Consider the following 14,569-nt stretch of genomic DNA (forward strand, 5'->3'; position numbering starts at 1 on the left):
TATATATATATATATATATATATATATGAGCCTGTGGAGGCTATTTTCACTCAAACCATCGCAGCATGAACCGTTCTCTATATCTATCCTGTTTACACCGGATTTGTGTCATTTAAAAGAATGTCAGATATTTAAGGAAAGCCCTTAGAACAAAGCCATTTTTGTGAGCTGCCCAATGTTGTGTGTATTATAAGGGAAAGTTTGAATGAAAAGATTAATTATATTTGTATTCTGCATTTAGTGTATTAGTTTCTACATCCTTGTCTGTTTCTCATGAATCACCTTGGAAGCCAGTAGTTAGCACTGAGGGTTATATTAAATAAGTTAAATAAATAACTAAGACTCCATCTCTTGTGCACAATAAAGTTTAAGACATGGCTCTATTGAAATTCTTTATAAAGTACCCGAGACAATTTCCATAAAGATGGAGTGTAAATTGATGTGCAACAGACTCCTGTAAAGGTAGGTTCTATAAATTAACAAGCTCATGATATAAGGATCTGGGGAGGACCCAGTGATCCCAAAGTGCAAAGGTCACCAGGCTGTTAAGCATGTCCTTACCCAGGCTTCTGGGTGGGAAATAAGGTTATCCATCCCTCCCTTTGAAGGGAGGAGTCTGGGTGTTTAGCATTCCTGTTTTCCTAGTGCTTCTCTTTGAGCTTCTACAGCTGGGGGTGTTAAAGCTCTGGCTAGTTGGGGTTTGCCTTCTCTGCTTTCTGTTTGTGGTTCAGGATATGAGCCCTCAGCTCTCAGCTTCCAGCTCTAGTCACCATGCAAGCCTGCTGCTAAGCTTCTCTGCTCTAATGGTGGTGGACTCTTACCTGCTTGGCACTGCCAGTCCCAAGTAAACTTTTCTAAAGTTGCCTAGGTCAGGGTGTTTTATCATAGCAACAGACAAATAACTAAGACGCAGAACAGTATAAACACTTTAATTGAATGTCACCATGTTGCGCCTTGTTAACTTGGCTTTCATTTGTTTAACTACACAGGCAGCTTTCTCTATTGAATCCAGAGCTGAGCTTGGCATAGTGCCACCCTCTCCCCCTTTTCTTGAAGGATTTGGAATCTAGAACGTGATGCAGGTGCATTTTTAGGGGCAGTGAGGGAAGGATTGGAAAATTGACAAAGTACAGTACAAAGACTTTGATGTTTCTCATTAGCATATGTAAGGATGTAAGTCACAGATATTCAGGGAAGCAGAGCTATGTAGATGTACCTGGGGTCTTAGTACTTTTTTCTGACAACATTCTTTTTTTCTAGGATTTACTCACCACATGACATTTATATTTATGTATGAATTGTAGCTCTAATGTAAATGGAAGCATAGTACACTGAATCTATTCTAGCTGCAGACATTTCCTTACCATTCAGTGTCTCAATGACAGGCTTTAGGCATTGAGAGTGCCACAGTAGCTGCTAAGATATGGATGGGTTTTGAGTGTCTGCCCACCATAGGGCAGTGTACTAGAAGTTTGGTTCCCTGTGTGTCATGTTGAGGTGTGAAACACACAGAAGGGGTGGGGCATAGTAAAGTCCTTATGTCACCATAGCTTACCTTCAGAAGGGATTAGGGCAGGTCTTCTGAGGGAGTTCATTCTCACAAGCGCCAGTAATCGTATGAGTGAAACTAGTCTCCGGATGGATCTCACTTTATTTTGTCTTGAGTGTGTTTCTACCATGATGCCCCCACAGAAGCTACTATGTTGGGAAGTGGCCAAAAGTTCCTTACGCCAGTGGCAAACTGATGGGCCACCGGGTCTAGGACTTGCAGTGGCAAAACGTCATTCTTTGTACAATTATCTATGCTCAGGCATTTTGTTGTAGCAATAGAAAATATATAGGGGCTAACCTTGACTTACAAGTATAGGGTTTATGTAGATGGATTTCTGGTTTAAAGACTATTGTTGTTAGAGCCTGTTTCAAGTAGTAACACTTCACATCCTCCAAGTAAATGACACAAATGTATCTTTTCAGCAGGAGCTACTTCTTTCTTCTCTATTGCCAATAGTACTCGATTTAGCTTGCATCTCACTTTGTTTGACTTGAAGTTCCGATGTGTACCCAGGCTTACATTACCTCACCTCAGCTTCCCAAGTAGCTGGGTCTAATGAGGTGTGCAGCCTTACTATGTTACTTTACATACATAAAGCTTATTCTTTAATACACCTCAGATAGTCTAAGCTGGTCTTGAACATGAGATGTAGCAGAGTGCCTCAGACTCTGAATTCCTAATCATCCTGCCTGGAATTATAGCTATACTCTGCCATGTTCAGCTTGGCTTAGCTTTGCTTTTTGTGAACTTTGTCAATTTTGCAAGTGAAAAGTGGATTCTCATGCTGGGCAGTGGTGGCGCACGTCTTTAATCCCAGCACTTAGGAGGCAGAGGCAGGTGGATTTCTGAGTTCGAGGCCAGCCTGGTCTATAGAGTGAGTTCCAGGGCAGCCAGGGCTACACAGAGAAACCCTGTCTAGAAAAACAAACAAACAAACAAAAAAACCAAAAAAAAAAAAAGTGGATTCTCACAGCTATTTTTCTGTTTCTCATTCTACACATGAACATGCTTTCAAGTGCTTAATGGTAACTTCCCAGTGTGTAGACTGACTCTTGGCCTCTGCATGTTCATCTTTTCATGTAGGCTCTTAAATAAAAACAAAGTGCTTTTCACCTTCTTACATGGTTTATATTTTGCCATTTATGGTAACTTTTGCCATCTGTACATTTTTCAAGTTCCTTGATATTAGATTTTTATGTCCTGTTAGAAGAAATGTGGGCTCTCTAAGATTATGAAAAATACATTTTGCTTTCTTTGAAGACTGGTGGTTTCTGTTGACGTGTAAGCATCTTGTTACTGTGTTTTATTTGGCTGAGCAGCCCCTCCTTTGTTCTCCCCTGATTATCTAGCTACTCCATTACTATGGTTGAGACACTGATTTATTGTAAGTGTCACATTTTATCTTACATGAAATTCCCTCAAGTGTTTTTGGGATTTTTGGTGTATCCATTGACTCAGAAACCAGTTTTACTCCTTCTTAGTTATTATAGGTTCACCACACTTTCACTAGCTGGCAAGCGTTGAGGCTAGCCCTTCTCATTAATCTTCTTTTCTATAATTAGCCCAATTATTCTTCATGATTTTCCCACAGAAGCTGTAGAATTAGCTTTTGAATATTCTGTAAGAATATCTTCTTAGTTGTACTAGAATTGTAGCACGTTTACATGGGAATTTAGATTTCTTTTAGAAGCTTTGATCTCCTGGGCAACTGTTTTTTATACCTTCGATATTTCCCATCTCTGTTTTTAAAAAAGTTTAGTTTAAGAAGATTTACTGATCACATAGAGATAGTTTCTTTCTTCATGTATTGGGTTCCATTTCTGTTCTTTTGGTAATATGAAATATTCTTTTAGGGTCAGTCTAGTGTCTAAGGTAAAAGTTGGGCACTCCCCACCACAGTGTTCTGGGGTCTTCAGTGGAAAATCACGGAATATCCTGGTTGCAATGTGAAGTGGGCAGGAGTGTGGGCTGGAACTCTAGTTGGGCTACCGGAGTCTGCTGTAGCCAATGCTGATCTTGTGGGCGGTGAGAAGTGCCACCACCGCATGCACATGGGATCCCATCATGCTCTTTGGTTTCCTTGCCTGTTAGCTTTCGTAAGAAGATGTGAAACTTGCACAATTGCTTTATAGCCCATGCTGGGAACTTTTAGTTTGATTTTTGTCATTTTTGTGTGGGAGAAGAGAAAATCTCTTTCAACACAGTGATTCTTTAGATAAGCATGTTGGGTTCCTTAGTTATTCTTTTTCCTCTCAGCACTCCTCTATTGTTTTGTTTCTGTTGTCCTGAGATGGAACCAGGAATCTTGCATAGGAGGTACATACTAAATCACTAAACATGCATCTCCAGCTCACAGCTTTTAATTATCACTAATGTATCCCCTACTTCTGCTAACACCCACTACTCTTATTGGAAGTCATCATAATGCCGTGTGCTCCTCATTGCAGCGTCCCTGGGAAGTATGTTGGGGACACGCATGGTGCTGGTCCCCTGCAGTTCTTCTCGAGACCTGCTCTTCACAAGACTCAGCTGTCTCCAGCTACTTCAGCAAACATTCATCACTTCTGAGGTTCTTGGATGGTCACTCCTAGGTCATCCCAATATTAATGTCAGTTCTAGAGGCTCCCGAATTGAGTACATTGATTCACTGAGTGAGCAAGGAGACATGATTGCTTTAGTGCCATACTGACTGATCTAAAATCACACTGGAAAGCAGAATCTTGTTTTATGTGATTGAATCTCCATTTTGTCTCAGCTTCTGGCTGAGGGGTCAGAGGAAAGCAGTCTGGTAGTGTGAATTGGGAGGCAGGGAGGCACTGTTGGAGCGTGAAAGCACCTAGCTGAGATTGCTGCCTGGTTTCCTCTTGTGTGCTGCCGCTGCTGTGCGCCTCCCTTTTGGACAAGTTGCAAAGCTGTGGGCTGGTTGCTATGGGAATTGATGGGTGCTGCTGGCAGAGGGAGAAGGAAAGTTCTTGGAGCTGACCCAAAAAATCTTCAGGGAGCAGGTTTCTTTGATTCTGCCTCTGGCTTTCCTACTTGCTGCTCTTGGATTTGATTGGGGGCAGTCTCTCCTGGAGTCCTGAAGTCCTTACCAGGAAGACCTCTAGATGGAAGGGTACAGGGGTTCAACAGTTGGCTTCCGAGGCTTTGCTGAAGTCACACAGCTCCTGTTTCTACACAGTCCATGAATGTGCTGTGCACAGGTGGGAGGTACCCAGGGGTTAATTTCAGGGTCACAAGTCCTCTGTCTTCACTAATATCCTACACAAAGACAGGTGGGGCATTAATTTTTTATTCTGGATTTTTGAACTGTCAGGGTAGAACATAGACATTTTAGTGAGTTAGTACTCATTGGAAAATAATGAAGTTAAAATGTAATTTTTATAGAGCTGGTGTGGTGATAAACATCTTTAATCCCAGCACTTTGGAGGCAGAGGCAGTTGGATCTCTGAGTTTAAGGCCAGCCTAGTCTACAAAGAGAGTTCTAGGACAGCCAGGGCTACATAGAGAAACCCTGTGTCTTGAAAAAAGTTATCTGCTTTTATTTAATTAAAGTGATTAGTAGTTTCAAGCACTGATGTAATGTAAGCTAGGTTATTTTTATGACAAATCATGAAAAATGAATGTGGACCACTGATTTTTCCCTTCAGGAGAGAATATGAATGACTCTGGGTATTAGTTACAGCACTTGATGGGAGCTGTACTACATTTCCAGTTTCAGGTCTCTGTTCTGTCATTTCTGATTTTTGTGTTTTTAGGTAAAAAATCCCCCCCCCTTACTTTCACCTGACATTGAATTCCAGACTGAATGTGAGCATCTGTGTAGATCTGTTCAAGCCTTAACCATGTATATGGCCTAAGTAGTGACAATCATTTAACAGAGGGACCCACAAGATTCTGAGGTACTATAAGATTTGGATACTTCCAGTTCTCTGGAAGGGAGTCTGAGGAAGGGTTGGAAAAAAAGGGCAATCACACAAGATCTTGCCTGCTTAGAGCTTCTGCTCTTGTAGCCTGTGTAAGATCATGAAAAAAAATGTAAGGGAAATATATTGTAAATGGTGATAGCGATGCTTTACTAATGTGGTGGTTTGAGTACGCTTGGCCCAGGACTTGGCACTTTTAGGAGGTGTGGCCTTGTTGGAGTAGGTGTGGCCTTGTTGAAGGAAGTTGTGTCACTGTGGGAGTGGGCTTTGAGACCCTCTCCTAGCTGCCAGAAAACAGTTTGCTCCTGCCTTCCCTTAAATGAAGATGTAGAACTCTCAGCTCCTCCTGCACCATGTCTGCCTGGATGCTGCTGTGCTCACGCCCTTGTGATAATGGACTGAACTTCTGAACCTTTAAACCAGCCCCCACTAAATGTTGCCTTGATCTAAGAGTCTCTTCTAAGAGTTGCCTTGATCATGGAGTCTCTTCACAGCAATGAAAACCCTAAGTAAGACAAATGAAGTGGTGGTAACTGCAAGGCTAAGTGACCTGAGTAGAGGAGCTGACAGCCATGGAGGGTGCAGTAGTCTGTTCATAGGCATTTGCAGATTAGCCATTAGTATTTGGATGGAATCTTCTAAATAAACAACACTTTACCAAGTGTTGACCCTCAGAACTTTTTAACTTCTCTGGCTTTTATTTGCCAGGGAACCTTACAAAATGTCTACCTGGGCTGTGCAGGGTGACTTCCAAGAAGGGATTATCACAGAGAAGGACATCAGTCCAGAGACTTGCATCAGAGAGAAGAGCTGGGAGCCCTGGTGTGTGGGCCTTAGCCCTGTATGCTGTGCGTCAGCTGCTTCTTCAATGTAAAAACACAACCCTTACCTCAGGAGTGCGACAGTTTATTCTGGGCCAAATATGAGTGGCTGCAGCTTGGGGACACAGATTCAGGTCACCCCAGACACTGTGTTCCGATGTAGTAAGAGTTGAATGCAGTGTTTGTAGTAAGAGAACAAAGAGAGCTATCCCTTTTCATTTATGTGGGTGGAAAGAGCAGGCAGTGGGCCTCTGCTCCAGGTCTCAGATGCTGTCTGATGACATTCTTAGGTTGATAGAAGCTAGGGGTCTATTACTGCATTCCAAAGGGGTTTACCTAATAGTCACAAGAATGTTAGGTCAGATACGGGGGCAGACAATGGATGACTGTCAGTGGACTAAGGTAGCTAAAGATCATTTTGACTCCTATCTTTTCACAATCAGTTAATCACCTTGGCACTATGTTTAACAGAGGTGTGTCTTTTATTTATTTTTTTTACTTTCCGGGAATTTGTTTGCCCTTATTTGTTCTCTTACTATGAAAGAGATGCAGCTCTTCACAGGTAAAAGAGGAGAAAGCTGAGGCTCCTGATATTTCTGCTCCAACCAACTCATTCAAGCAAGGTCAGCCTTTTGTTAACATTGAGATTTTTTTTTTTGAGCTCATGGCATTAAATGTTACCCAGAGCCCCAAGTCTTACATAGTTAATTATATTGCCCTGTGTTGTGCAGGCCTAACTATTATGGTAGAGTAGAGCTGTGTATGGTGTTGATCTCTAAAGTTGGTCTCATGCTCTTTCAGTGTGTGGGGTCCACCCTTTGGGGACTCAGCAGAGACACTAAGAATGCTCAGAGTGGTGGCCCTTGAATTAGGCACAGCAGGAGAGATGAACTTTGGAATTATTAAGTAGTGTTTTGGGGGGGTCTTTGTGAACTGTGGCAAATTGAGGGAGGACAGGACTGCTGTGTAGAGGTTGGGTTCAGCATGTCTGCAGAGAAGGGCATGTGAAGGGCGGGGGAAATACCTGAGACGTTAGGCTGGAACCAAGCCCTGCTGAAGAATTTGGATCCTCTTTCTGTAGATATTGAGAAACTTTTGCTGTTTTTGAGACTGATAAGATGGTTTTTTGTTTTAAAAATCTTTAAAAGACCTAGCCAAAGTTAAAATTCACCACAGGTGTGGTACTGCAGCTTCTAATCCCAGCGCGTGGGAGATAGAGGTAGGAGAGTCTTTATGAGTTGAAGTCCCAACTTGATCTACATGGCAAGGTTAAAAAAAAGAAATACAATGGAAATGAAGTGAAAAGGAAATGGTAAGTGATGTTGCAGCTGGGTGGTGGCTGTGCACACCTTTAATCCTAGAGCACATGCAGGAAGCAGAGGCAGGCAGAGCTCTGAGAGTTTGAAGCCAGCCTGGGGCTACATGGTAAAAAACCCTGTTTCAAAAAAAGGAAAAGAAGGAGTTAAAGATTCAGTTTAAATGAAAACAAAAAACAAGCAAAGCTCAGATTTACTCACTGGGAAATGTTTGTTTTGTGGGCTAGAGTTCTGGTTGTAATCCTGTTAGTATGGTGATCAGGCTTGTTGGGAATCTGTTGGAATCTTGATTTGCACACAGCCCTGTGTGGTGCTTACTTCTGAGTCTGAGATCTGAAGTCTACAAAGTGAGATTTCCTCATGAGGCATGTGATCAGTCAGGCAGTTTAGCTGGGCCTCTGGCCTTCTTAGTTCCAGAAAAGAGCCAACTCTCCTGGTGACCTCTGTCATGTATTATTGCCCAGAAAATTCTTAAGGGCCCTGGTTGAACCTTTAACCATGTATGATATTTATAAAAATAACAGCTTTCTGCAGAGTTTATATACTGCTTTACCAAGGAAATTTAAAAAGTAAATCTCTTAGTACCAAGGTGTGGAGAGAGTTTGTTGACAACTGGTTAGCACGAGTTTTGAAGCATATTGTCTAGTTGAGCCTAGTAAGTGGTGCAGAGGAGGGCACAGACTGAGATTGACTACTGCAAGCAGATTCTAGTCCATCCTGTTCATCACTTCCTGTTGAGTGAATTTCTAGTACCCAAGACACAGGGAGGACCAAGCAAGTGCTCTCTGGATGGACAGATCCTGGGTGAGTCCCAGGATATCACTCCTGTTTCCTAGGAGTAGCTGTTATGGTCAAAGGTGGAAAAGCTGGTAAGCTGCCTTTCAGGTTTGAGTCAGTCGTGAATACACTAAATTAAATGCCTTTGTCAGAGGCAGTCTGTAGGTGCTCTTCAGTTCCTTTAGACCAAACAACCAAATAGAACTGAAGTAACTGAAAACCATCACATCTCATAGACTGCCTTAAAAAATGCAAAGCACGTAGTAGTATAACATTCTCTTCTTTTGCTTTTAAAAGGGTCAAGATCCCAAATTAACATACTTCCTTCTAAGCCAAGATTTTAGTTACTTGACTCAAAGCCCAGAGGATAAATGGAAATTCAAGGAGATTTGCTAAAGCATTGAACAGCAATGAGATTTCTTTCCTGGCAGCTTGGAATTTTTCTAATTCCAGTAATTTATTATAAAAAGTATTATTTTGTTAACATTTAGTAAAGAATTTCAATAAGTGGATACATTTTGTATAAATATTAAGGTTTTCTTTTTTTCCTTGACAGACAAATGGGAACATTTGAAAGTGGTCTCTAAAGGTTTTCTGGCCCTCACGGAGCCTGCACTTCTGTGACTCTCATGTGCTTTGGAGCCACTGCAGTAAAGCAGAATATGTGTTCACTGGTGGCTGCTGGAGGATCTGGTACCACTAGTGTTGCTTAAGTTGGGGCAAGTTCTAATAGTATGTGGACATAAATTTTGTGCTTAGAGGTCTTGAATTAAACTCCCCAGATTGTTTTTAGACCATCAAGACATTCCTGTGTTGTTTGCCTCTCAAGATATGCAGCACTTTACAGTTTTGTTTTGCTATTTTAAAATTTATTTAAACAATATTGCCTAAAACCTTCTATTCCATGCACCATGTATGTATGTATGTATGTATGTATGTATGTATGTATGTATGTATGTATGTGCATGTACCATGGACCTATGCTTGGAGGACAGAGGATAGGAGTTGTTTCTCTTTTTGTACTGTGTGGGTTCCAGGGATCAAACTTAGGTTGCTCCACTTGGTGGTAACTGTTTTTACCTGCTGAGCTGTCTTACTTGTTCCCAGTTCTACTTTTGTATGTTTTAGTCGACTCTCCAATGTGATCATGTAAGGCAAGACCTTCATATCCCAGACAGTCTGGTATATACCCGGGGTGCAGAGCTGGAGGACGCTCTGCTGCTAGTTCCTGTCTATTTAGTGCATTAGCTGGTGGCTCATGTTCCTGAAAATGATACCCACTGCCAACTGTTAGGTACCAGAGTCTTTATAAAGCAGAGCTACTGTGCTTTCCAGCTCTCTGTGGGCACAAGGACAACTTCATTTACTTCAATGGGGCCAGGATAAGATTCTCATTAAATGAACATTCATCCTGAGAAAGTCAGTGTGACATTTAGTCCTATCCTCAGGATTGTAGGGCATTTAGAAATCTGAGCATCGTTAGAAGGAAGAAGCACAAAGCACTGTCTTCTGATTAGTCCTGAGACAGGAGATGGGTATCCGTTAGAGTTCCCAGAGCCTGGGACTGGCTCCCAGTCTTGGTTCCCAGGTTATGTTTCTTTTGCTTTCACCACTCCCTCCGTACCCTCATCTTGGGAGATTGGATGACATTTGTTCTTTGTAAATAGTTTGTGCTCTTAATGTGACTCTGAGAACAAGTCTGTCCTCTGCTTTGCTTTAGCTTTGGGCAATAGCATTGATGTTGGTCACCTGCAAGCAAGGCTCAGGGGACGTCCTTCCACTGCCTTGATTGCACTAAGAGACATGGTTCAACATTTTTATTTAATCAGTAAACTCAAACTTGAGTGGGTACTTTTAACTTTGGTGTGAGCGGATGAAAGAGCTATTGTTGTGTTAGCATTGTGGCTCCCTGTATTCTTTCCTAACTATGTAGAGATTCTTAGTTGTCGCAGACCAGGGTCAGTGAAAGCATTAGAAGCAACCACTTCCCCTTTAGAGACTCTGGTATCTCTTGAGTGTCTGTTGCATAGATTAGAGAAGCTCAGTGGCCCTGACATCAGATAAGTGGTTACTCAGAGTGAAACTCAATCTTGTTTCTTCCCTGGGAATTTTAATTTGAACCTTAGTTTGACTTTAGTCTTGCAGAGTTTCTATGTTCTGGTCTGATTTGGGAAAGACTGGATCTGCTCTCTCAGACTGGTTAACTGACCCCTATTCTCTGCCCTGCTGTGCTTTCTCCAGGTATGGAGGCTGCAGGTTGAAGTAGGTAGGTGTCCTTCCTTTGTCACTGTCATCTACCTATCTATCTACCTATCTACCTATCTACCTATCTACCTATGGGATCTCATCCTGACCATCTTCTTGTTCAGCTTGACCAGTAGGCCAGTGAGCGCCTGGAAACCCACTTTCCCGACTCTAGCACTAGGGTTACATGTGCACACTACCATGCTTTTTATGTTAGTCCGGGGACCCTGACTCAGATTTGCACACTCACACAGCAGACACTTCACCCACTTAAGCATCTCCTTGCTGTTGTTTAATGGTTCAAGTACCTATGTGCAGTGTTGACGCACACTTTTGACAACAGTACTTGGGAGGCAGAGACAGGAGATTGTCTGTGAATTCTCACTAGTTTGGTCTACAGAGCGAGTTCCAGGACAGCACAGGCCACACAGAGAAACCCTATCTTGAAAAACTTTTTTTTTTTTTTTTTTTTTGTGGTCATTTCAGATGTTCCTTCTTGCTATCAGTGTTGGGTGCTAGTGGTGTTAATCTCTTGATTTTTACAGTTTTTAAATTATTATTATTATTATTATTGTTATTATTATTGCTATTATTAACAGTTAATTGACAGGTATTCTTATTTAAAATGTTGCTGGAAAATGCATATTCTCTCCCAGTTACTGTAGTCATTACATCAAACAAAAAATGCAATACACATCTTACAGACAGCTGCCAGCTATAAGATCTGCTTTCTTGTAAGGCTTCCTTGTACCTGTTTGTTTTAAAAGAATTTGTTCTTGTGCATAGTGAGATAAGTAACAGAAGCTAGTTTGTATTTTATATTTTGTTTGTAGGGTTGTTTCACCTGCTTATATGTCTGTGTGCATTAGGCATGCCTTGTGTTCCAGGAGGCCAGAAGGGGGAATCAGATCTCCTGGACTGAAGTTTACAGACAGTTGTGAGCTGCCCTGTGGAACTCAGGTCCTCTGGAAGAACAGCCAATGCTCTTAACTCCTGCTCCTACAAGCTGCCTTTAACTAACTGGGGGAAGGAACGAAGGACACCACTGTCTCTGGTGTTTTCTAGTAGCAAAATTGGAAGGAATCTTATGGAACTTCTGCTTTTTGTGTTTAGTTATATTTTTGAATATTTTCCACCCATTTAATTAATTTTTGGAATACTATTTTGAATTGCCTTGTAATACCGTACCTTGTTTTAGACTAATTTGTCTGATGTGTCATAGGTGGAGATTCTCTGTATTTATTTTGTATGTGCATTTAATAGAAATGTCTGTAATTACCTGAGAGTTACTGGGTCATCCCTCCTGACTGACTAGGGATAGAACCTGTTGCCTTTCCTCCTGTTCCTTTGAAAAGCCATCTTTGAGTACACTGACATTTGTCAAATCAAGTAGACCCTGCAGAGGAAGAAGGAGAGATGTCTTCAGGAAAGCTCACAGGACAGTAGTTCGTGGTCTGTGGTCTAGTGACACTAAGCAGAAGCTCGCAATTGTAAAGGCAGACATGGAAAGAACCTTTTGCTAACCTCTGTTGGAACTGCAGTAAAGATGCCACAGGAAAGAATTGTTACAAGTCACATTAGTCAGATGCTCAGAACTGGACCAGAGTCTTATCCTGTTCTGCTGCATTATCTGTGCCTTGTTTTCAGGTTACCCTGGGCCGTGGAGTGGTGATACCCTTGGAGTTTAGACTACATTTAAAAATGGTGGCAAGTGCTTTGCTCATGGTTCAGATGAATTCTGCCATCATGGCAGCCCACTGTGGTGTTTGGAGTCACTACAAAATACTTTCCTGTGGTTTCACTTCTTTTCTAGCAACTATGGGGATTTAAGGCAGCATGTACTGTTGCTTTCTTTGTTAGTGTGTCATGTAGAGTATTATTTTTTTCATCTCATAGTCACTGGACTCAGGCCTCATTATTGCAAGTCCACATTTCCCCTGAGTTTGTGGTGTCTCTCTATCTAGTGACAATGAATGACATAGTGTGTTCTGTGGCTAAGGTGCTTTGTTGTGGCAAGTAGAATCCCAGTGAGGGAGTTAGTGTGCAGGCAGGTTCTCTGCTTATGGGTGGAGTGACTGAGAACACTTAGTATCTAATGCTAGGTATTGTTGGACTGAGGACACTTAGTATCTAATGCCCAGTATTGTCTGTCAGCTGCTTTCTTTCCCTTTTTTTTTTTTTTAAAAAGTCATATATATATATGTGTGTGTGTGTGTGTATATATATATATATATGTATATGAGTATACTGTAGCTGTCTTTAGACACACCAGAAAAGGGCATCAGATCCCATTACAGATGGTTGTGAGCTATCATGTGGTTGCTGGGAATTGAACTCAGGACCTCTGGAAGAGCAGTCAGTGCTCTTAACCACTGAGCCATCTTTCCAGCCCTGCTTTCCTTCCCTTTAGTGCATTTTCTTGGACCTTTGTTGTTCTCGCTGTTCTCCTTCAGTGCTCACAGCACCAGCCACTGCAGGAACCATCACTTAGTTTCTGTGGAAACACTCCGACTGCTAAGGTCTCAGTGTGTGGGGGCCTTCACCTGATCCTCTGAATGAAATACGGCTCTTAAAGACGGGTAACTTCCTGGAGATTTGTACTGTCTCAAAGGGTAATTGAGATTCTTACATGAAATCCTTACGTAAAATTCCAAGCACATGCTAAGCTTCTAGCTGCTGCCATGCGGTATCTATGTCAAAGGAAGGAAGAGAGTTTATTCTCAAGCTAAATCTGAGTGGTCTTGGTCAGGATGTAGATTCAGGTCATCCTGAACAACATGTTCTCATGTGGAAACATTCATTCATAAAGTTCTTGTAGCCACAGAACAAAAGCAAGCCATAAATCCAGGTACTTTTCAAATGCACTGGTAGGAACATCAGGTGGGCCGGTTCCAGCAGGCAGGAATAGTTATACTATAGGCCTTTATAGGATGCTGCGTAACAAACGGCATTCTTAGCTTATGAGGAGTCTGTCAGTATCTTCTTCTTTTTTTTTTTTTTTTGGTTTTTCGAGACAGGGTTTCTCTGTGTAGCCCTGGCTGTCCTGAAACTCACTCTGTAGACCAGGCGGGCCTCAAACTCAGAAATCCGCCTGCCTCTGCCTCCCGAGTGCTGGGATTAAAGGCGTGCACCACCACCGCCCGGCTTGTCAGTATCTTCTAAGAGGCTTATGTGATAGTCACGAGAATGCTTTGTAAGATTGGTGAATGGTTAAGAACACCCAAAACAGACCGAGATAACTTGGTTCTGGATCTATACCTCCCTCTAGTCATTTCAGCCTCGTAGAGTCTTCACCATGGGTGTGGCTTTTCCTGGGAACTTCAGATCACAGTGATTAGAATGATGATAGCACAGGTCTACTTATAATTTCTGCTTGTGTATTGCTCATTGTTACTCAGTGACCTGGTTGTAGGAAGTGGCCATTTTGCTGGTCAAAGTTCAGGCTGGGTGTGTACCTGTGTTGTGGGAGTCTTTGTTGAATGTAGCAGTCTTCTGGGGCTTGGGGTCTGATATCAGCTACACTCTGTGATTATTACCTGGCTAATCCAGTCAGCTGCTTAACCTGTGATTCCTGTCCTTGTCCTACAGGGCTGCCCTGCACCTGAGCCACACCTGGGGGCTAGCTGCGCTTTGAGGCACTGGGTCCTTTAAAATCCCTTGCTGTAACATGGATCCCTGGGAGCCCTCAGATCCACAGAGCAAGTGCATCATGGATTGTCAGAGTTGAAATTTCAGTTCTAAATGGGTTGACTTGATTTGGGGAAATCAAAGACTTTTTTGCTTTAGGAAGTTCTGTTTCTGCCACGGACCGGGGTTTCTTGCAGGGTCCCTTATTCCGCGGGACGATGGGTTCTGGCCAGGTGGGCACGGGATTTGGCTTTTGACAAACAGACTACACACGGGTGGTGTAAAATCTGAGTGTATTTCTTTTAA

The 14,569-nt window shown here is 42.3% G+C and overlaps 1 protein-coding gene and 1 long non-coding RNA gene across 5 annotated transcripts in view; one reads left to right on the forward strand and one right to left on the reverse strand.

Moving 5' to 3' along the window:
* Positions 1–14,569, forward strand: part of Sipa1l1 (signal induced proliferation associated 1 like 1) — a 288,870-nt gene that overhangs the window by 76,103 nt on the left and 198,198 nt on the right. Inside the window, exon 1 of one of the 4 annotated variants that reach the window (XM_031355461.1) lies at positions 6,680–6,701. The exons of 2 other annotated variants lie outside the window; for them this stretch is intronic. The gene's annotated coding sequence lies outside the window, so the exon portion shown is untranslated. Of the gene's footprint in view, positions 1–6,679; positions 6,702–6,810; positions 6,923–14,569 lie in introns of those variants that run through there. One more of the 4 variants, XM_031355462.1, reaches the window with a different exon arrangement.
* On the reverse strand, positions 2,659–6,591 carry LOC116079668. The gene is made up of 2 exons (XR_004114114.1): positions 6,368–6,591; positions 2,659–4,813 (listed from the first exon to the last, which is right to left on the reverse strand). It is a non-coding gene; the product is annotated as an uncharacterized LOC116079668 (long non-coding RNA).

This window comes from Mastomys coucha, unplaced genomic scaffold, assembly GCF_008632895.1.
Source record: "Mastomys coucha isolate ucsf_1 unplaced genomic scaffold, UCSF_Mcou_1 pScaffold6, whole genome shotgun sequence".
NCBI lineage: Eukaryota > Metazoa > Chordata > Mammalia > Rodentia > Muridae > Mastomys > Mastomys coucha.